Source organism: Mizuhopecten yessoensis, unplaced genomic scaffold (assembly GCF_002113885.1).
Source record: "Mizuhopecten yessoensis strain PY_sf001 unplaced genomic scaffold, ASM211388v2 scaffold5181, whole genome shotgun sequence".
NCBI classification, from domain to species: Eukaryota; Metazoa; Mollusca; class Bivalvia; order Pectinida; family Pectinidae; genus Mizuhopecten; species Mizuhopecten yessoensis.
In genome coordinates, this window is record NW_018405920.1 from 298078 (window position 1) to 321964 (window position 23887).

General features: G+C 36.7%; 1 protein-coding gene across 3 annotated transcripts in view; it reads left to right on the forward strand.

Moving 5' to 3' along the window:
- The first annotated feature begins 11728 nt into the window (after positions 1-11728).
- The window catches only part of LOC110450335, a 32949-nt gene continuing 20790 nt past the window's right edge, over positions 11729-23887 (forward strand). The window contains exon 1 of one of the 3 annotated variants that reach the window (XM_021497807.1): positions 11729-11763. The gene's annotated coding sequence lies outside the window, so the exon portion shown is untranslated. Of the gene's footprint in view, positions 11764-16072; positions 16094-20794; positions 21058-23887 lie in introns of those variants that run through there. The other 2 variants (XM_021497809.1, XM_021497806.1) reach the window with 2 other exon arrangements.

The window sequence follows — 23887 nt, forward strand, 5'->3', positions numbered from 1 at the left end:
GTAGGAGGGCCGTCTCAGTAGAGTGTCCCATGCGGTAGGCCGATTGCATGTTGTCATGGAGACTGTTTGCATGGAGATGAACCTCTAAACGCCGGGACACAACCTTCTCCAAGATCTTAGACAGAAAAGGCAGATTTGAAACTGGGCGGTAGTTTTGCAACTCCTCCTTGTCCATTCCAGGCTTTTTCAACAATGGTCTGACATGTGCCTTCTTGAAACATAATGGAACCTTTGACTCAGCCAATGATTTCATGATTGCGGTAATCAAAGGAGGCAGTGCTTCAAGACATTGCTTTAATATGTCTGTAGGCAGTGGATCAAGCTCACAGGACTTCGATTGCGAGGTCATGATGATGTTGCGCAACTCGTCCTGGGTTGTTGGTGAGAGCTTTGTCAATGGTTCCCCATCAAATGCAATGTCAGCAGTCATGACAGAGATGTCAATGTCAGCAGAGGTGTTCACTTCGGTAATATATTTCCTGATTGAGCTGATTTTATTCAGAAAGTAATCACTGAACTTGCTTGCTAAGTCTTTTTCAGAATTACAGCTTGGTAGGATAATTTCACCTTTCTGTCCCATTAGGTTTTTGTTGAGTCTAAAAAGTTGTTTTTTATCCTTGCCACATTCTTCGATTTTTTCCGAATAACAAGCCTTCCTAAATTAATGAGGTTGGTTCGACCCCTGAGGTCAGGGAAGCGGGGCACTGAAGGGGAACTTAGCTAAATTTGCTTTAAAAACGCATCTCCTCTTAAACACTAGAGAGGATTTCAACCAAATTTAGTTTGAAGCATCAGTAGGGAAGGGCAATTATTTCTAAAATAAATGAGATTGGTTCGACCTCTGAGGTAAGGGGGGCGAGGCCTTGAAGAGGAACTTCGCTAAAATTTTGCATTTAAACGCATCTCCTCCTCAACCACAGGAACGATTTTAATCAAATTTGCTCTAAAACTTTATTTGGGGAGGGCAATCATTTCCTAAATAAATTAGACTGGTTTTACCCCTGGGGCTAGGGAGGCCGAGCCCAAAAGGGGAAAATTAAGTCTGAAGCATCAGTAGGGGAGGGCAATCATTTCCTAAATAAATGAGGCTGGTTTGACCCCTGGGGCTAGGGCGGCCGAGCCCCAAAGGGGAAAATTAAGTCTGAAACATCAGTAGGGGAGGGCAATCTTTTCTTAAAGAAATGATGTTGGTTCGACCCCTGAGGCCAGGGAGGCGGGGCCCTGATCGGGAACTTAGCTAAAATTTTGCTTAAAAAAGCATCAACCCTCCTGAAAACCAGAGACGATTTTAACCATATTTGCTCTGAAACTTCATTGGGGGAGGGCAATCATGTCCTAAATAAATGAGGCAGGCTGACCCCCGGGGCTAAGAGGACCGGGCCCCAAAAAGGAAAATTATCTAATATTTTGCTTTAAGACTCTAATATCCCCTAATTGCTAGTTGATTGTACAAAATTTGGTCAAAAACATTATTGAGGAAGAACAAACATTTCTTAATTGAATGAGGTTGATTTGAGCCCTGCGGTCCTAAGAAATGGTAGAGCTAGATTAGCATATTCTATGGTGTAGTTTTCATTAATTGTTAAAAATTGGTTTCTTGGTTTATAAAATCTTATAGTTGAATGGAAATTAAAGTATTGTCTTATAACACCAAGTAATATGGCATATTACTTATTTCAAAATCTGTTAACATGGCAACTCAAAGGAGGCCCCTGATTAGTTGAAAGTCAGATATTGTGGTCCCAGTTGGGTTAGAACATAGATCTTGTTTGGTTTTGCGGAACTTTCATATAAAGATGTACTAATGCATTCAGTTGTAATGACTTAAATATAAAACCAGGTGAGCGATACAGGTCCAATGGACCTCTTGTTAAAATCTCCATTTACACATACATGGACAAATGTAGTTTAACTGTTATTTTGACTTGGATAGATATCTTAGGTTTAATCAATCATATCTATATATATCATCTTTATTTCCTCCAAATTGGAGAGCTTGATACAATGATAGTACATGAATAATGCATTATTTACAAAATGACAGCAATCGTGACATTCATACAAGTTCACAAACGTATATACATATTGTTAAATATCAGTGATATACTACTGGTTTATGTAAAAAAAATATAATGATAATAATAATACCCTGCCTATGTTCGATTTTGTTTTACATTTTCCTTATATTAAAAAGGCAAGTATTTGTAAGACATTATTATAATAATTATTATTATGTATATAAGTCAAACATTCTTTTTATCGCATATACGGATTCTAGTCTAAATTCTTCAAAATCAATCTCATTTAAATTATAGGTCATTGAGCCTCCTAGTAAAATATGAATTACTGAATAGTCAGGCAGTGAATGCAGATATGAACTGAGTTCAATACTTGAAATGCAGGCAATTATACACCATAAATTGTCACGAAGATTTTCTGTTCCAGAACAATGCAGGATCACATGAGATACACAATCTGTGTAGAAATAGCCACAATGATGACATCAAAGTTGTACATTGTATGTAGATACAATCAATTTCATTATATATCCGATATTGTCAAGAAAATGTTGGTGACTCAAGGCTTATTTTCATAAATTATGAGGTTTTAGACAGTCATGTAGCAATACAAACCGTGTAAAGTCTGTGTCATTAGACATTCTTTGCAACCAAACATATATTGTCTGCATGAGTTGGAACATTTACAGTTTTATCGATTATCATTGCGCCCTACCGCAGTTTTCAACTTCATTTGTTTAAACATATTTTATTGTACAAATATACAAATGGATCGGACAACAAGTTAATACAACTTAATAGAGTCCTCTCCTCAATACATATTGTAAAAATAGTGTATATGTTTTTGGAAAAAGGGAAAAAGATAGGTTGTGGAAGGAAATGTGGGGTGGGAGGGGGTGGGGGTGATGGAGGGGAGGGGTGTTACCTAGAAAATTAAACTTGTAAACTGAGATATCGATCCGCATTTGAATAAATTATGAATTATACAGATTTGATGACATGCATCCTGGTAGAGTACTTTCAAAATGAATAGAATCAATGTAACAAATAAATCAGGCAAAATAATGAAATACAATTTCATAAACACATATAACAACTTACACATAAATAGGAATAGAAAATTAATTATAACTATCAAAACCTATTGCTGGATTTGATGTAATGATGCACATCTCTAAAGATACTAATGTTGTTTTCTACCGAAAGTTGACTATTTCCAAACAAAAGTAGTTCTAAATTTAAATCAACATGCAAGGCATTCAAATTTAGGAGCAGGGTATGTCTTTCGTTGTAAAAAAGTAAGCACTCACAAAAAAGTGAAGCATTTTCACAGGGATGGCAATAATAACAAACTGGACTGTCATTCAGATTTACTCTAAAAAGATCATAGTTAAGTGGACTACAATGATGTCTAAGTTTAGTATGCAAAATGTTCAACTTACGTTCACCGAAACCTAAGTAAATTGGTGGAGGAGATTGTACATTTGAAGTTAACGAGTTTTTAAAAGAATGTAATGAGGGCAATGATCGTCCTGAAAGGTCCAATGAATTCCAACCGCGAAGAGTTGAAGGTATAAAATATGAATTTGTTAGAGAAAGCCTGAAAGGACGAATTCTATAATCATCATTGTTTCTAAGGGTATAACGGTTATTTTCTGCAACGGAAGATGGCAATAGAGAATTTAAATAGTCTGGAGTTAATTTGTTTATACAAAAGTTGGAGTTTTCTGCGTTTTCTTCTATTCGAAAGAGTTTCTAGACCAGTTTCAAAAAGTAAGTCTTCATTTCGGGCATATGAAGGAAGACCAGTTATAATACGAGACGCATCTCTTTGGGCTTTCTCTAACATTTCTGTTTCATAAGTTGTACAACCATCCCACAATTCACAAGCATATTCTAAAACTGGTAAAATGAATGATTTATAAATCTTTAAAAGATTATCACGATTTAATAATTTTTTTAGTTCACGTAAGACGTTGACTTTTTTTCATAACTGAAGTATATGTTGCACAAATATGATCCCCCCATTTTGCACTTGAATTAAAAATTACACCTAAATGTTTATGATGATCAGTAAAATTTAAAAATTCGCCATTAAATTCTTCTAATTGTAAATCTTCATCAATTTCAACCAAGTTCGAAACAAAAATTACCTCAGTTTTTTCTGGATTGAATGTTACTAACCAAGTTTGGGACCATGCATTACAAGAGACTCGAGATCTCTATTCATAACCGATTGTATTTCTAGACATGAAGGGGATGATATTAACAAAGAAGTATCGTCTGCAAAAAGACGAGAAGTTGATTCAAACACATCAGCAATATCATTAATATAGATAAGAAACAAAAGAGGTCCAAGAATCGAACCCTGAGGTACATCTGCTTCAATGAAACCTTAGTCGGAGTAAGAAGAATTCAAAAAGACACTCTGGTGCGTCTGAAATAGGTAATTTTCCAACCAATCATACAGTTCCCCCGAAATTCCATTTTAACTTAATCATCAAACCCTTATGCCAAACCCTATCAAAAGCCTTAGAAATATCGCAGAATACCATACATACATGTTTTTCTTCTTCTAGAGCAATACAGATGTTATGATAAATTTTAATGAGCTGATATTCAGTAGAATGACCAGGCAAAAAACCAGACTGGTGCTTATAAAAAAGTGAGTTTTCAATAAAATAATTATGCAAGTATTTGAAAATTACCCTCTCAAACACTTTTCCAATTGTAGATAATAAGGAAATTGGCCTGTATTTAGAGGGAGAATGCCTGTAACCTTTTTTAAACAGTGGCATAACTTTGGCTGTTTTCCAAGAGATTGGGTAAACACCAGACGATAAAGACTTATTAAAAATGATTTCAAGGGGAACACAAACTGTTTCTGATGTGTTTCTGAGCATATGGTGACTGATTCCATCCTCTCCCGAGGCCTTACCAAGCTTCAATATCTGTAAAATATCTCGTATTTCAGTATTATTGACTCTAATGTATCTAAGACTCTTGTCAGTTTTTGGCTCGATGAGAGGTACCGCACGATTTCTGTCATCTACACGAGTTATATTACAAAAATAGTCATTTAATAAATTAGCTTTGTCTTCATCACTAGTAACCACATTGTCAGAAACAGGATCTGCAAGAGTAGGTCTAGATTGTGTAGTACCAGACGATTGTATTAACCTTTTGATGAGTCTCCAATAAGCTTTTGGACCAGAGGACGAGTACTCTTCAATAATATCATGAACATTTTCATAAAATAATTTACGGGCATATTTTTTCATGTTATTGACCTTATTCCGTTGAGATTTGAATTTGTTGATGTCCGAAAGATGTTTGGTTGACCTCGCAATTTTATGTAACTTATCCCCTCATTTTTATTGTTTTTCTTATTTCAGAGGTCATCCAAGGTTTATAATTAGGTCTCATAGTTACATCTTTTGATGGAATACATATATTTGCAAATTTTAGGAACGTATCTGTAAAACGATTACAGGCAGTATCAACTGAATCACAATTTAAATAAAGTTCATTCCAATTATAATCAGAAATAAGATCATTAAATCTGTCAAAATCCACTCGCTTATACAGCCAACATTTTCGCTTAAAAATAGGTTTGACAATACAGGGAATATCAATGCAAGCAATACAGCCTTCATGGTCACTCCATGATTTGTCTATAGTTATAGCAGAAGAATCAATACAAGAAAGAGAGTCGGTTAAAAGTATAGGATCAAGAAGACTAGATCGACTCGGTCCAATACGAGTTGGTTCATTGATAACATTTGACATACTAAAGGAATTAATAATATCAAGAAAAACATGGTTACGAGATGCAGTGAATAAGTCGACATTAAAATCACCCGTGATTAAAACATTTGGTGAAATATCTAGAGCATTCAACAAGTCATTAATAAAAACTAAGTACATTTTGGCTGAGAGAGCCCCGCCTTGTAAGATACATCGCTCCATCTTTACTGGTGCGGAAGTTAAACCATTAACAATTATAGAACTGTGTATATCCGTGTATACATATAATTTAAAATATTCCACACTTTACCAGTAAGGCCAATACCATACAATTTTACTAGTAGACCGTCGTGCCAAACGGTATCAAACGCCTAAGCGCTATCTAAAAACGACACATATACATCTGAACCATTTTCCATATTATAATATACACATTCCTACAAATTAAACGCAGTACAAAGACTACATAGACTCTTCTGATATGCTGAGTGTTGCTTGTTTGGGAATATATCAGACTCTATTATATTGTTAATTCTCTTTGCGCTAGCCATTTCAAACATTTTAAAAAATACTGGCAAGAGGGTTATTCCCCTATAACTGTTAGGATCATCTTTCGGCTTTCCGTGACCTTTACATGTATATAGAGTTACTATAATTCCGTTTCCAGTTTCTAGGAATATATTCTTGTTTAACAACAAGATTACAGAGTTTCCTGCATATTTAATATGTTCATATACCAGACCTTTATGTCCGCCTGCTTTATTTGACTTCAGGTTTTTGCAAATTAGATTGATTTCACTAGAAGTAAAAATATCATATAAAATGATGAATGCTAGATTTTAACATTTTGATTCTGTTTTCAATCTTCTCGCGAAAATGACAGTCAACTTCTTGAGCATCGTGTTTTTTAAAATATATTTTGAAAGTGTAGAGACCAACCTTTTATAATATCATGGGGATCTCTGAAAAGTTTCCCTTCATATTTCAGCTCAGTTTGTTTCACCTTCGGGGCTGATTTGTTCCGTTTGAAAAGCTGCCAGAAAAGGTTCTGGCAAGTTCGCCCGATCTATCAATTTCAGCAAATTGGCTTTTCATACAGGATTCAAATGATTTCCTGAGTTGACGTCGAAATTCTTTTTTACAGTTTTTTTTATTCAGAAAATGTTCGACCTTTCCGGATCGTATCCACACATATCTCTTCCGTAACTTATGAAGCGTTGTTAGACTTTCATCCCAGTAAGGTTTTTGATAATTTCTATATACATTTTTGGGTATACACTTATCTGCTGCTTCAAGCAGGGCCGAACATCTTGGAAGGATGGATTTTCCATTAGGTACTGTGATACAATCCAGTAAACGTTTTACATAACATTTATAATTACATATGGAACCGTCATTCAACGCTTTTTTTCACTTATATCTGTTACAACGTGATGTACTATCCATAAAAGATTTGGATATACGTACTGAACAAACAATAGGACAATGTTCTGAAACATTTGCATTGTCGTCTAAAACTTTACAGTACAAGGCAAGATCTGTGGACTTTGACTCAATGAGTAAATGATCAATTGCAGTTGAGTTATCTGTTGCGGAGTAAAATGAACATACAGGACATATGTATTCAGACTGAACATTTAACGAAATCATGTTAGTTCTATCTAGAAATTGTTGGAATGACCGAGAACGATTGTTTTCTGTAAACTGATAGCGGTTTTGCCTCGTATTTTTACGTTAAGGTCACCTATTATAAACACTTAACCTTTCTCCGAGTACACATCATATACAGATTCTAAAATGTCAATATGTTCTTGAAAGACCTCAATAGTCCGTGAAGAAGCAGGCATATATACTAAAAACCAATATGTATATTCTCCACTAGATGACTGTAATTCAAGTCCGACAATTCTAGGACTGTCTATAATGATTTCTTGTATATTAAGATGCGACTTATATAACAAACACACACCACCTCTTATACTACATTTGTAGCGGTAGGGTCTGCTTCATGAACAGGTTTTACAATATATTTATAACCAGAATGATTAAAACTATTGAAAAACGACAATTGGTATTCTCTCACCCAATATCGTAAGTGTTGAGACAGTTAAGGAGATAAGGCATCCCGGCCATTAACCCTTCACAATTCCAGCACATGGCATTGACTATGTCACTTTCGGTCATTATGCTCATACCAAAACACCTGTCGTGGCGTCCATGGCCTCGAGTATATACCCGGGGGCCAAAAGTCAGGATTGTTAAGAACGGACGAATCTGCGTCCAGAACATTCAACAGTGCGGATGCCGTGTTCTTTTACCGTTTCTCGAAGTAACGAAGGAATGTTATTTTAACACCGTTGTCTTCTAAGAAGTTTCTCATAGCGCTTTCCGATGCTGTGTATTTATTTATTCCATGTATATAGTACCTTTTTACACGTTTTTGTTTTACAGGCTTAAAACCGACAAATCTGTCGCTCATTTTTTGTTCCGACTTCTGAGTATGGTGACACACTGATGAGGGACAGTAAACCTTGATTTGGCGAGGATTGGGGTTTCGACTTTTACTTACAGTTTTGTCCGACGTATGGTTAACCTCGCTTAGGCAAACATCAGTTGGTACTGCGATCGGATTCCGACTGAGTTGGTGAGCGGGTTGAGCGACTTTTGTTTCATCCGTAACCCGTTGACTTGATTCTGTATCTCGAGATACAGGTCGCTGAAATGTATCACATCGTGTTGCGCGAGCGTCAACGCGAAACTGATTCATCACACCTCAGTGGAGAAAAGAAGTTAGACGTCTCTATTGAAATTATGTTACTTTCTCCTCTTTCAGGTCAGATCTGTCATAGTCATTAGTTTTTTTCCCGGTTTGACTTTCTGTTTATTTCTTGACCTTTTGCCAGTTTAGTTATTTGTTGTTGAATGTTCTGCTAGCGATTATTTCTTTCCTGCAATACGTCGTCCATCCTTTGTATTTCTTCCTCTAACGATTTCATCTTTTGAGTCACCAGTTTGACCGAATTTTTACAACTTGACACACCATTCATTTGATTGTTGTCTATTCTATTCGATATCGCTAGGAAATCCGTCATATTTTCAGCCGCAGTTTTTACTTCCTTGTTGAAGTTGAACATTTTCTTTTAAGTGTTGGTTTTGAAGGTTTTGTTTATGACAATTTCTTCGTTAAGTGTGTTCATACGGATACCAAAGTTGTTTTTGTCTTTTGCCCATACTCCATGCTGTTTTTTTTTATTTTGGTCATGCGATTCACAAAGTTCTTTCTCCAATTTTGTTACGCGAAATTTGCATGAACTTAGTTTTTTCTTTTTCTTTCCCTAGTTTCTGTAGCGATGCCTTCAGGAATTTTATTTCATTTTCGTTTTCTGTGATTTCATGTTTCATTGAGTTCATTGAGTTTATTGCATGTCTGTGTTCACATTTCATATCGTGTATGTCCACCTGAACATTTACAAGTAGTTATTTTAGAATTTTGAAACCATCGGAGTCGTTTGCCGAATTGTTGCTTTTGTCCTGGTTACATGTATTATCTGGTCGTTTCCTTGATGGGATTACGTCGCTCAGTTCTTCCGTATATTCACCAAAAGTAGCCCTAAACAGAACGAAAATGTCTCTGGCTAGCTTTAATTGCACGGATTTCGCTGTTGATGTACGGGGTTCGAGACGTTTACGTAGGTAACCCTCTTTAAGAGGAAACTCGTTGCGTTGATTGGCGATATTGAACAGTTCGTGTCGCAGCTGTTCAAGATCCGGTGTGTTACGATGTGTCATGTACAAGATATGGTCAATCATAAGACTTTTTGGTCTATTGCAGCAGTTCTCTAGTTCTTTAATGTAAGCCGATACATCGAATTTCTGAGACGGGGGTTCACAGATTGATACCTGGGATACATCAACATTATTTTTTTTGTCATCACCTGTATCATTTCAGGTAATTGTCCGTTTTGCCACAAACTGTCCATATCCACGTTATCTAATCTGACTGGTAACAGTTCTGTGTATCCATATTTGGTCAGAAACATCCTTGGGTGAAGGGGAACCAATTTTGTATACTAGTAAACCGTGTGTCTGGCCCCCAGGGGCCTAAGGGGCGGGGCCCAATAGGGGAAACATAGCATTTTTTTTTAAAAAAATCCTTCTTATTCTGTAGAAATGAACAGATTTGGTCCATATTTGGTCTGAAGCATCCTTGGGTGAAGGGGAACCAATTTTGTATAAACAGTGTGTCTGGCCCCCCTGGAGGCAGAGAGGCGGGCCCGTTCGGGGAAATAGAGGTAAAACCTTTAAAATCCTTCTTCTACCATAGGGATTAAGGGATTTTATCTAATTTAGTCTGGAGCATCCTTGGGTCAAGGGGACACAGTTTTGTATAAGCAGTGGGTGTGGTCTTCAAGGGGGCAGAAGGGTGGGGCCCAATAGGGGAAATAGAGGTAAACCTTTAAAACCCTTCTTCTACCATAGAGATGAAGAGATTTCTTCCAAATTCGGTCTGGAGGATCTTGTGCAAATGGGACTCAATTTTGTATAAACAGTGAGTGTGGCCCCCCTGGGGGCAGAAGGGCGGGGCCCAATAGGGGAAAAATAGCAAATTCTTCAAATACCTTCTTCTGTACGAATGACAGGATTTTATCCTTATTTAGTCTAGAGCATCCTTTGGCCAAGGGGACTCAATTTTGTATAAACGGTGGGTATGACCCCCCTAGGGACATAGGGTTGGGGCTTTGTTTGAAGTTGGTTCTCGCTATATCTCAAGTTCGTCTAGACATCAGTTTCCGCGCGTTATGTATTTCCGAGCAGTCATTTTATCAAGCTATATCTCGTAACTACGTGACCTGCTGGACACAACACAAGGATATTTTAGACGTTTGGCCATCGTCTGTAAACTGACAAAAAAATACCGGAAGTTCGTCCGGAAAACATAAGAATTAATCACCGATTAAAAAAAACACGCATAAATTATGCAGTTTTGTCTCTTGCTCAAAATGAGCCCATACCTGAAAAAACGGTGATATATATTTTATTCATGTACCAGTCTTTTTTGTAGTCTGACAAACGTGCGAAAATGTCGTATGCAAATGAGGTCACATCTCCTCGACGATTCTTTTCCACTTCCGAAGAGCGAAGAAGACATTCTTATATCGATAAACAGTGTTTTCAATGAAACGTAAACCTTGTAATATAATGAACTTCCTATTTTCACCAATTTCAAACAGAACAAAATGAGAAATAACTTACCATCAACCAAAACCGATATGAGACTGCAGAAAAAAAATATGAACACTAAATAAATATAATAAATACATTTATAAAATTACATGAATTCGTTCAATTTGACATCTTGAAAAATCAATTAAAAATGTGAGATTTAAAAAATATGTTGTGATAATTAATTTGGCGATCAAAGATTTTTTTTTTTTATTCCAAACGAAGCTTTTGTTCTTGCAGGTCATTGTAGAGAATTTATTTTTAGTGTATTTGAGTTATCTTTCTTTGAACAATAAATCAAAATAGATTGTTTGTTCTGATTTAAAAAAAACCCCAACAGTTTTATGTTGCTAGTTTTTTTGTTTCCATTAGTAGATTGTATACATGTTTTTGACAGTCATCCGTAATTTCAACTGTGTTCTGCCGATATGAATACAAAATCGCGGTTGCTTCTTAAGTGCGCGGAAACCGGTAACCCTAGGATACTGGATGGATCTTTCTGAAGTTTCATATGTACTTACAGCACCTACCATGGAGTGCTATATTTTTACTTTATACCAATTATTTTAAACATATTCAGGTGAGCTATACAGGCCCTCTGGACCCTTTGTTTAAGTTTCCGATGCTTTTCTGTAACTATTATAAACACTGTGCAAATAAACATACAGACAGTAAAATATTGATTCCGGATATGTTTACCTATGCCGGTTTTATATTTATAAAATTAAGAAAAGATCCGGTAGCAGACGATTGCTGCGAAATATTCTCAACATCGGTAAGTCTTTTAATATTACATGTATAATACTATATTCACATTCTGTGTTGCATTTGCGTATATGTCGTTAGTAAACCAAATTCCAGTATACTGTATACCGTCTCATATAATACGATGAGGCCACCAGATACTTTCGGTATCAAGGCCTAGGCCTAAGGCTTAAGTTTTAACTTTCTGGGTTCGTTAGCATTAAGCAATGTAGGTCATCGCAAAAAATAAAGTAACTTGACAAATTATGACAATATAAATTTATTATAAGATGTGTAGGTACCACAACATTATTGTAAGCGCCATTCCAGATACGAAATTACCAAGTTTGTCAACGTCATCACACAGGGGCTCGGTTTCGAGAGTTTGAGTTATGCATAACATCAGTGAATAGCCACAACACTTAAATTCAGCATTTATAAAACCTTGTATAAGTAGAGGGTATCGACAAGGTTTTAGAATGTGATAAATACCTTTTTAAGTGTTGTGGTTCTTCAGTGATGTCTTCCATTAGCCTTCTCAAAATTATGAAACCGAGCCCCTGTGAACGTCATCTGCTAGCGATGCTAATCTGACCGATTAGACATGGAATCTGTTTCAAACGAAATGTCCTTGGAATCAAAATCACCTACTGAAAGGACCACTTTAATTAAAATTTTCGAGTATATATGCTTCTGAAAATAACGTAATATTCCAGTCGATGGACATAAGCGTCAGCGCCGCATCACTTCCAATTACATGTAATCTATCAATGCGCGAAAAACAGCTTTAATTTTAAACAAGCAAAAGATATGCAATTATTAACAATATTTCAACATATTCACACTCATATGAAATAAGTAATAAAGTTAAGTTTGTGTTCAAACCATTTTATGTGCGTGTGGTTTGCAATGATACGAGGGACTATATATCATTTCTTCTTGAAAATTCGGCTGTTCTTGGATTTGAACTTACTGACTTCACTGATATGATAAGCGGGAAATTCAAACGTAATTTTGCTTCAGTTACCTACGAAACAAACTATATAAATGTAAGTATAAGCATTGAACTGCTACCAGATGCAGTATATAGTCGATATGAATGCAATTTGGGTGACGGCTAACGTGCAACATTCCATTTATCTGTCACCCTATTGCATTCATATCGACTGTATACTGCATCTGGTAGCAGTTCAATGCTTAAAAGTATTATGTTATATTGATGTACTAGTGTATCAGAACATTCTGTAAGACAAACAATTTCATTATCATAATATACAGTATTTAAACTGCTTATTGTAATTGTGACGCCTACTTTCATACTAGTATAAATGGATAAAGTAGAACACAACACCTGTTTTTTTTGTAAAGTATTTTTTCACAGCAATTGTGAAACAAGTCCTTGTATGTAAGCGGCGGATGATCCGCAATAGAGCGTATACTTGACAGTGGCGGATTCAGATCTAGAGACGAGAGAAAATTGATGAACAGTAAAAGCTTATATTCCTATACGCTTATGCATTTTAATTTTACCATACCAGAAATTTGACTGTTTCCTTGTCTACACCTTAGAACCTTTCAAATAAGCAGGTTATGTTTGTGTTGTAGACAACACATACCGACACTGTACCCAAATCGGGACAGTACCCAAAACGGGACACTTGTGGGAAAACGGCCCAAGAAACTGTCATTCAATGCAAAGAAGTACTTTTATGTATACAGTTTTCATTTGATGATACTTTTCATGACAGTTTAACTGTATGTAAGCTTTATTGGCTACTGATTATCGTTACGTGGAAAATTTAAAGGTAAGAACAATTAACAAAACAAGACTTTCCTGATTTATGCGACGCTATTTATTTGAATATCATTTTCAATAGTCTATGTTATCCAAGCTGATGCTAGAAATTTAATCAGAACCCTCGTTGACTCATTTAACAACTATGCATATTTTCTGCCGATATTGATCGTTTATTCCCAAATATTGGCCAAAATACCGGATTGGGCTCTTTTAGGGCACAATAACGCCGGTTCAAGAGCCTGCATAACTCGGATGGTATTTCGCGTTCTTTTTATAGAAACACGCGCCCGAAATATCAAATTGTGATAGAAATGAAAAGTGGATATTATCTATTATGAAAACACCAACAAACAATTTTGGAATTGATAGTATGGTACAAAGAACATATATTTATCTAAAAGGTGTCCCGTTTGGGTGCATTGACGTTACTGCTACGACCTCTACTGTCGCTGCTCACAAATTATTATGTTATACTTGACAAAAGACCAAAATGGCGTTTAATGCGGAGGATTTTCACCTCGTATTTGGCGAGGGAGTACCTGTGGATCATGACAAATAAAAACATAATATTTCCATTTTTTTCCAAATTTGATAGTTTGGATTTGCAGATTTTATGGGTATATCACTATATGTTTGACCGTGAATTACGTCACCGCCGGCGGTGTTGGACGTTACTTTACGATGGATTACGTTACCACCGGCAGTGTCGGACGTTACTTTACCATGGATTACGTTACCGCCGGCGGTGTCGGACGTTACTTTAATATGGATTACGTTAACACCGGCGGTGTCGGACGTTGCTTTACCATGGATTACGTTACCGCCGGCAGTGTCGGACGTTACTTTACCATGGATTACGTTACCACTGGCAGTGTTGGATGTTATGTTACCATGAATTACGTTACCGCCGGCAGTGTCGGACGTTACTTTACCACGGATACGTTACCGCCGGCAGTGTCGGACGTTACTTTACCATGGATTACGTTACCACCGGCGGTGTCGGACGTTAGTTTACCATGAATTACGTATACGTTACCGCCGGCGTTGTCGGACGTTATATAAGGATTGAATGGATTTTTTTTCATGTACATTGCGGCAATGAATAGCAGTAGCTGATCTACATATCCTGTGGAGCGCGTTAGCATTACCGGCGGCGGTGTTGGACGTTATGTTACCATGAATTATGTTACCGCCGGCGTTGTCGGACGTATGTTCTGGTGCGACTTGCATTTTAAGGCTGCCCTGAAATCTATATGAATGTGTTCCTTTTTTATTTGGTGCCAGTACTGACTGTAAATGATGCATCATATGTAAACAGTTTTACAAATATAGCAAGTACATGTATGATTTTAATACACAATTAATAATTGCAAACGAAACAAATGCAATCATCCTACATGTAACTGGTTTTTATTTGTGATTGGTATAAATCAAAGCGTCCACGTCCACTTTCTAAGTGACCAGCAGCTGACCAAGCCAAGAGTACCATCTGATGTCCACGTTGAGTTCTTTGTTTCAATTCCCTTTTTTTCTCCTATTTTGCCTATTTTCCATTGCTTTAAGAACAGAACTACTAATGCACAATATGAACAATGTACATTTAGTTTAAAGTTTAAACATATTTTATTGCCAAGCAAATGGATTAGGCACAAGTTATCAAACTTATATTAAGCCCTTTCCTAGCAAATTACAAGCATATATTTACAATAGTACAACAAGATGGCAGAATTAATTTACATATATACACTATTTCATTTTTAAATGCTTTAATTTATAAATTGAAATTATAAGAGAGAGACAGAGAGAGAAAAGGGGGGAAGGGGGAAGAGACAGGGGGGATAATAGTCTGTAATTATAATACATACATCCTCATCATTATTAATGTATGACATATAGTATCTTCCTCTTAGAGAGAGTGGATATTATGGTTCAATTGAGAGAGAGGGAGAGAGAGGGAGAGAGAGGGGGGCGGGGTACTAGAATCTGTTAGAGTCACGAATGTATTGCTGAGTATGCATGATTATCGTTATGTTTTCCTGTTCCGAAAGAGATGTATCTCCAAATAGAAGTAGATTTAAATGAAGAGGCATGTATTACATTGTACATTGAATAAATACTACAATGTCATTAGATACTGCCTGGTAGAGTAATTTCAAAATGATCAGAATCAATGTAATACGGAAATCAGGCAAAATAATGAATGCAATTTCATAAACACATACATTTGTACAACAACGTGACGCGTAAATAAAAATTCCTTTAGTATTAAAAACCTAATGCTGGAAGACGATGGAATCCGTTATAGGTCGCCTCTATTCCTGAGTCGACAGTGATTGTTATTACGAACAAATGGTGGTTAAAGAGATGAAAGACATTCGAGAGTTAACTGATATGGATTCGATAAAAAATATCTTTTACTCCTATTCGAATAAACTCAAAACCTATAAATAATGTACGTGTACGTGTAGCAGGAATTACCCTTAAGACGAATGTATTACGTCATCACTTCCGGGCCTTTTCCAGACGTACACGTTAGTTGGAACTTATAGAAGGCGACCTACACGTAAGTACTGATATGTGGAATATTATATTTGAATTCCAAGTTTTATGAATGAAATAACTATTGATATAAAATGTCATGATGGCGTTCCTACTTCAAAACTATATATTGGTCATATTCGAGCAATATTTACGTGTGAAAGTTGCATTTGAAATAAGGCGCTGCAGCACGCGGGTGTCCCGTCGACAGTCAGTGTGTTGATGTGTTTTTTCACTACTGACGTTCAAAGTATTTGTTATGTATTTTGCCACTTGCTATGTTTAATAATTTCATCAGGAAGATTGGATGGAATTAGCCATGATGTCGTACGGTTCACATGGACGGATATTTATGTTCTCGTGGAATTAAGTTTGTAGCTTACAATTTACATGTACCCGTACTTGTATGGCCAGTTAACATCTCTGTTATAGTTCTAATCTTGTGTAAAATGGGAGACATGTAACAACAGATATTATAGGGTTTTTTAGATTTTGTGACCGAATTAAATATTTCTTTATATATTTCCTTGTGTGACTGATTCATATATTTATCTACATCACCCCACTTCGCATTCGAATTAAATGTAACGCCTAAATGTAATTTTAAACGTTTCCCATTAAAATCTTCATTCAAATTTTTATCAGTATAATTAGCATTTGAAATAAAGTGAACGTCGGTTTTGTTTTTATCAAAAGTAACGAGCCGTGTTTGTGCCCAATCCATATTTTTTAATTTCGTGACTCGAAAAAATTAAGATTTTACAAGAATGTCTCGTCCGCAAAAAGACGAAATGTTCATTCCAATAGATCGTCGATATAATTTTGTATTTTAAAAATAAAAATAGCCCTTTTTGTTGTATAGTTTCCCAACCCAACCAATATTTCATAAAATGCATACGTTATATGATGCATTTTAATAAGTGACCAGGCATAAATCTGGACTGATGTTTGTAGAACAACGTAAGACAGTTATTAAAATGTTTAAAAATGACACTTTCATCATATTGCCGACCATAGAAAGAAGAGAAATTGGTCGGTAGTTCGACAAGGAATGCCTATCATTTTTTATAAGAAGGGACGTAACTCTTGCTGGCTTCTTGGTAAACACCTAGAGAATGGCATATTAAGGTTCGACAAGCCCTCTAATAGATATTGTAGTCACCCTAAATTTCAACCCCATGATAAGTCATATTCAAAGACCTCAATTGAAAATCGGAATGTATGGTGAATTTAATATACTGTACATTGGCTACTAAACAAATATATATATATATATAGGTTAGCGTAGTCGGCAATACAAGGAAGGCATTGAGGTGATTTCTTTATAAAAATCGGACCTATCACAATCCTTTTGTGACCAAACTGAGGGCTAAGAAATGACATGTAATTTAAAGTTTATTGATATACACGTACATGCAGAGCTTCATTTCTCTTCTACTAGCTATTGAGAGGAATTCCAACCTCTAATCAAGATACATGTAGATGTTGCCATGCGAAACCACTAAAGTCGTAGTAAAATCCCGTGGTAATCTATTTGAACAGATTATAAATAAACTTTAAATGTTGTACCATTTGATAACATTCTGTGATGTTATGAATGCGCTAGCCACGTTAGAAACATTAAAATTGAATAGTACGATAATAGTTAAAAAATGTCTAGCCTCTTTTACAAAAACATTAAATGTTAAGAGAGGATACTTTATATGAAGTTTATGCAGTTCTTATGGTCATACTTGTAGGCCTGTGGTTATATAATTATTACTCGGACGTTTTAATGTGATTTTGATACATTCCCATATCCACAATCACCTACATTTGAGGCCGATATACCTCTTTTCAAAGAGAAATTAAGCTTCGCATGACCAAGGTATATAAATGAACTTTAACTAATATGTCATTTCGAAGCATTCAGTTGGGTCGAAAAAGCGATTGACATACGTTTTATACAAATGTAAGTCCGGTGAGCTACTAATTTTTATGAAGATATCGGCCTCAATGACTTATTATTGACTACGTTAACCTGGTTATGTGCCTTTTCAATAACCAATGTACAAGTTGAATATATTTAAAGTACACCTTTGTATTCCGGTTTTTAAAAGGCCTTTGACTATGACTTACCAGGGGGTTGAACTAGGGTGACTATATCATTTGTTAGGGGGCTTGTTGAGCTTTAAAGGTGTTACAAGTGGTATACAACACGTATCTAAATAGTTTATTCTAATTTGGTGGGGTTTTATACGTTTTTGTAAATGAAACACCAACCTTTATCGTTCTTGTATAATGATATGATTAATATCGCCCGGGCGGTTAGGAAGGTTACAATAAAAAGAATTAATTTTCAGATCATCTATAACGAGCGGTCAATAATATAATTATGCAACTTATGCTAGTTTATTTCCGCCGAGCGTTGCAAGTTGCAACTTTGGGTTTTGCGGAGGTGGTAAAATAAAAATAAAACACTTTAGAGTCAAGATACAAAGTAGACGAGCGTAGCGATGTCAACATATATTGTTTTAATAAAGAAAATATAGTAAAAATATCAGATAACGGAAACCCACAATATTTGCTAGGATGCCGTATGAGATGTGTGGGGCGTAGCCCCAGATTTTTTTATGCAAGCTCCGTGAATTATTTGAAGTATATGTAATGAAGTTATTTGAAAGGTGATAATTCTAGGGGGAGGGGACAAAGAATGTCATTTTTTTCTGCGTTTCGAGAGTATAGCAGAAAATTCATGAGAGGTTTGTAGGCCGCACGAGGTGTCCGTGTCGGGTACAGGGGAGTAGTGGACACGTGTAGAGAGAGGTCATTCTAGCCTTGCAACTCGCAGCATACGGTCAACTTAAGTCATTTAAAAAAAAATGCACAGTATATATTGTTTTGAGTACAGAGTAATGTTTTTAATACAGGCATGTTCATTGATAGAAGTGAGGTGTGGATATTTATATATATCGATTTAAAAATAAAGGCAAGAAATAAACGATTTCTAAGCGTGAAGCAAGTTTGTTTGTACATTATATAATTTTTATTATATTGGTTAAGTGTCAAGCGCCGAAGGTTTTCCAGAGTTTTTGCCTTATTAGTTTTATCTCTGGTTTTTTACCCTGGACGTAGGGGCACAAGTTTTTTTTTCTATAACATTGATATCTCAGTATCGTATGGCTATTGTATAGCACGAGTGTAAGGAGAGAGAGTTGGTCAGCATATACATGATTTGAAAAATTAATATTTTATTAAACGCCGCTCCATCGAGGCTTCCAGTGTGTAGGCTCATCCAATATGATTGTTGAGTTATTTATTAAGTCGATAGGTATGATAGACAGTATAGCAGTCAGTATAGGACAGACTCGTGTTTCCCTAGGGTAATAAATGTCCAATATCGACCCTTCATGAAGTATTATACACATACGTGTACTCTACACGGCTTTGGTGTATTCAAACATATGATTTATCCATAGTTTTCCGAGGTTTTTTTCTGAGTTAGTGTCCGTGTTCATGTCAATAACTTGTATACTTCAAAACGCACACGTGTGAGCAGTAAAGGAACATTCCGGAGGAGAATTGTGTCGGTGATGACCCTTGAACCTGCATTATTTTTGTTTACAACAGACGTCACCCCGGGCCCTGGTGTGACATTGGATCACAATTAAGGCGGAAGTCCGTGATCAAATGCCAAACAGTGCCAGAGGTACATGATTTCCTACACCCGTGTCGTACACTTTGTAACCAACCTACATGTACTACCGGCCGCTTACTATAAGTTTATCCGATTATCGCAGCAAACTCGGCCTCCAGCTCTACTGGGTGCTTCCCTCTATAAAAGACTTACCGAATACCTCCTCGAGCAAAATGTCAAGGCTTGTGTCGATGAGGAAAGTAGACTAAACAAAATACACAGAGAACTGTGGGAATTAAAATTTATGGCAAAACGCCTTTGGGCATTGTTTATGTAAAGTAGTATTTAGTATAACAAGTCGAAAGGCAATAATTTATTCGTAAAGAAAAATGTATCAAGAACAATTTGAATAGTTTTATTTAAAACTAATTCATAATTGCACAAGTACAATTTACAAATGTCTATTTATATTTAAATGTACAAATCGAAACTGAAGGTAATATCAATAGAGCACAAGTTGTCGATTGCATTGGGTAAAAGTTGATCTAATGATAAACGTACTTGATACAGTTAGGCACACATCTTGTAATGTTCGAAGTAAATTGAAATCTAGTCACCAATAGCATATTTAGCAACCAAATTATACGAAAATAATTCAGATTCCACCACATTGGGTCTAAATTTCCATTGTTTTCCCCAGTAAAGGGGACTCCACTAGAATTGCTTTGAGCCTTCGGCGTTCAAACTCTCGCTTCGCTGAAAAGAGCCAACCTACCACATTCTTTACCTATCCTTATCACAGCATAACCAAGAAGGAGTGACGTATAAGTCTATGATCTATTTTTCATTTATTGCATTTGTTTTGTACTTAAATCAACTATCTCCAATAGGCCCATACGGAATTGGCCACGTACAATAAAATACAGGTCAAGCTATGTACCAGCACTTGGGAACACACGACAGGAATAATAGTACGCTAGTCGCATTGTTGAAGGATTTGAAGTCATTTAAAACCCTTCCGGTCAATGCCACAGACTGTTATTTGAATGGGCAATGACAGACATACAGAGCATGTAGTGGCAGGCCGAGATCATTCGATATAGTTATTTCGACTGGTATTGTATATATATCGCCACCTGGACACGGGTCACTGGTTTGGTGCAATTTGCACAGCGCTCGTCTACAGGAAACTATAACTTGACAGGTCCGCTGTTTATTTCAACTGGGTAGTAAGGTTTACATATTCAGGTGGTAATACTTACATTAGAATTCAAATCGCTAAGACGACCAAATAATGTGATTGCCGACCTGTCCCCGGATTAGTGTAGAAGTGACGAGTGTTTTCTGTGGAATAATAAGAATTACTTGTTTGGGTAAGTGATATTCCCTCCGACCATAATTTGTCGCTGGGTTTTAATAATTGGTTATGTAATAACTCATTCGAGTTTTGTATGTCAGTGAGTGTAATTTCTCGCCTGGTGTAAGTGTTCGAATGAGTGTAATCTATCGGTTGTAGCATTAGTAAAATTTAATTCTGAACAGTTGAGTTTAACTTTTGTCAGTTACAGGAACTGTTAGTGTGAGAGGACGCAATGTTATTATTCTCTTTCATTCCTCCATGTTTGAAGATAACAATGTCTACACACCTACAATGGTAAATGCTATTATATAAAAAAGAGCGAGCATCGGAACATATTAACGATAAACGGGAAAATGTACCCATGATTAGATATAGGTGTATTATACACAGATATGGTTTAAACTACTTTCTAGTATTTTCCGCATGTTGGTAAATATATTGTACATACCTGCATATAAAAGTTCATATCGATCCGATTAAGGTATCGGATTACAAATTGTACTAGTCAACGAAATGTCACACTTCAACACTTCACTGGTTGTGCTATATGGACATCTATACGAGTTAGACTGACTACATGTTTCACATACAAGGAATAACTCACAATAACGAGGGCAATATAGGTCTTCATAGCTGGTAGCATACTCAATGCAAGACGACGAATATATAAATGTATAGACATACTAAATAGATTGCTATTTGCCATATATTTTCAGCTTTTTATGCATAAAATATTTGTTTCTTTGTCTTGTAAGTATAGCTGTGATACATACCTCCCCTGTAGGATGAACAGTGAACATTTTCTATGTGATAGAACTCTTTAACCGGGTAACTGCTTCTTTTGGTTTTCTAACCGGAAGCTCTACTGATAAAAATTAATAAGCACTCCATGTGTTTAAACATTTTAACTCACCGTGTCCGAAGGACCAAAGTGAGTTTATGTCATACCGTTACGTCCGTCGTCCGTCCGTCCACGTACGTCAACAATTTCTTTAAACGATTTCTCCTTATCCACTGATTGGAATTTAACTAAATTTAACTGGCAGCATCCCTAGGTGGTGGGGATTCAATATTGTACAAAAGATGGGACCCCCCCCCCCAGGGGGCTGAGGGTCGGGGCCAAAACGGGGCAATCTCTTGATTTATTGCTATGAACGTCTTCAAATTGTACAAATGGTGGGTCTGGGTCTGGCCACACCCTTGGAGTCATAGTCCCTGGGTTATAACTTTGAAACGGTAGAGTTCCCCACCCAAAAACAACATATACAAATGCTGGGCATAAAGAGACGAATGCAGTCATGATATTAGAATTAACCTTGGGGTTTGGCCGAACCCCTAGGGACCTATTTTCTGAGTCTCAGATTCGAAATCAGTTGAGATTTCTACCCTTTAACCATATATACAATTGCTGAGTACATGTATAAAGAAACGAATGCACATATGCTTCAATGATGGCCCCGGGATTCTGCCCCACACTAGGAGACTTAACCCCTGGGTCATAACTTCGTTAAGATCCCACTATCAAAACTACATAAACAATCGATGGGTATAAAGAGACGAACGCAGTCATGATATTAGAATTGACCCTGGGGTCTGGCCCCACCCTTGGAGACATAGTCCTGGGGTCATAACCTTGAAACGGTTGAGATCCCCACCCCAAAACTATGTATACAAATGATGGGCATAAATAGACAAATGCAGTCATGATATTAGAATTGACGTTGGGGTTAGGCCAAACCCCTAGGGACCTCGTTTCTGAGTCACAGCTTTGAAACAGTTGATATCCCCATCATATAGCCATATATGCAATTGCTGAGTAGAATGAGACGAATGCACATATGCCTCAATGATGGTCCCGGGGTCTGCCCCACCACGTGAGACTAAACCCCTGGGTCACAACTTTGAAACGGTTGAGATCCCCACCCCAAAACTATATATACAAATGCTGGGCATAAAGAGACGAATGGAGTCATGATATTAGAATTGATCCTTGTGTCTGGCCACAACTCTGGTGACCTGGTTTCTGGGTCACAACTTGGAAACAGTTGAGCTCCCCACCTTACAACCATCCATACACTTGCTGAGCATGAAAAATCTAATACAGATATGCTACGAGGATTGGCCTTGGGTTCTGGCCCATTCCCTGGGATCTTATTTTGAGAATATTTTGCGATGATTGCTTAGATATCAAGGTGAGCGATACAGGCTTTGAGCCTCTATTTTGTTTGGCCTTGTAGTCTGGCCCATTCCCTTGGATCTTATTTTGAAAATATTTTGCCGCGATTGCTTAGATATCCAGGTGAGCGATACAGGCCCTCTGAGCTTCTTGTTCTGTTATACCCTCAATATAGCTTAATTTTCTCTAATCATATTGTTTCAGTAAAATCTAGCGTACATGAGTCTAGCGTGTCTTTAAAATATGCACATGTGGCGCGTGAACAGACACCACATGTTCAATTTCTCTCAAATAATACATAAAACATCAAATGTGGCTTGAAAGCATTTTGTCCCAATGTATTGACGTGGGGGTATATTTTTCCTGGTGTGTTGACGTGGTGGTATATTTTGTCCTGGGGGGTTGACGTGGGGGTATATTTTGTCCTGATATGTTGACGTGGTGGTATATTTTGTCCTGATATGTTCATGTGGTATATTTTGTCCTGATATGTTGATGTGGTATGGACTGCGATAATACTGTTCTGATGTATATATTTTGTCCTGGTGTGTTGACGTGGTGGTATATTTTGTCCTGATATGTTCATGTGGTATATTTTGTCCTGATATGTTGATGTGGTATATTTTTCCTGGTGTGTTGACGTGGTGGTATATTTTTCCTGGTGTGT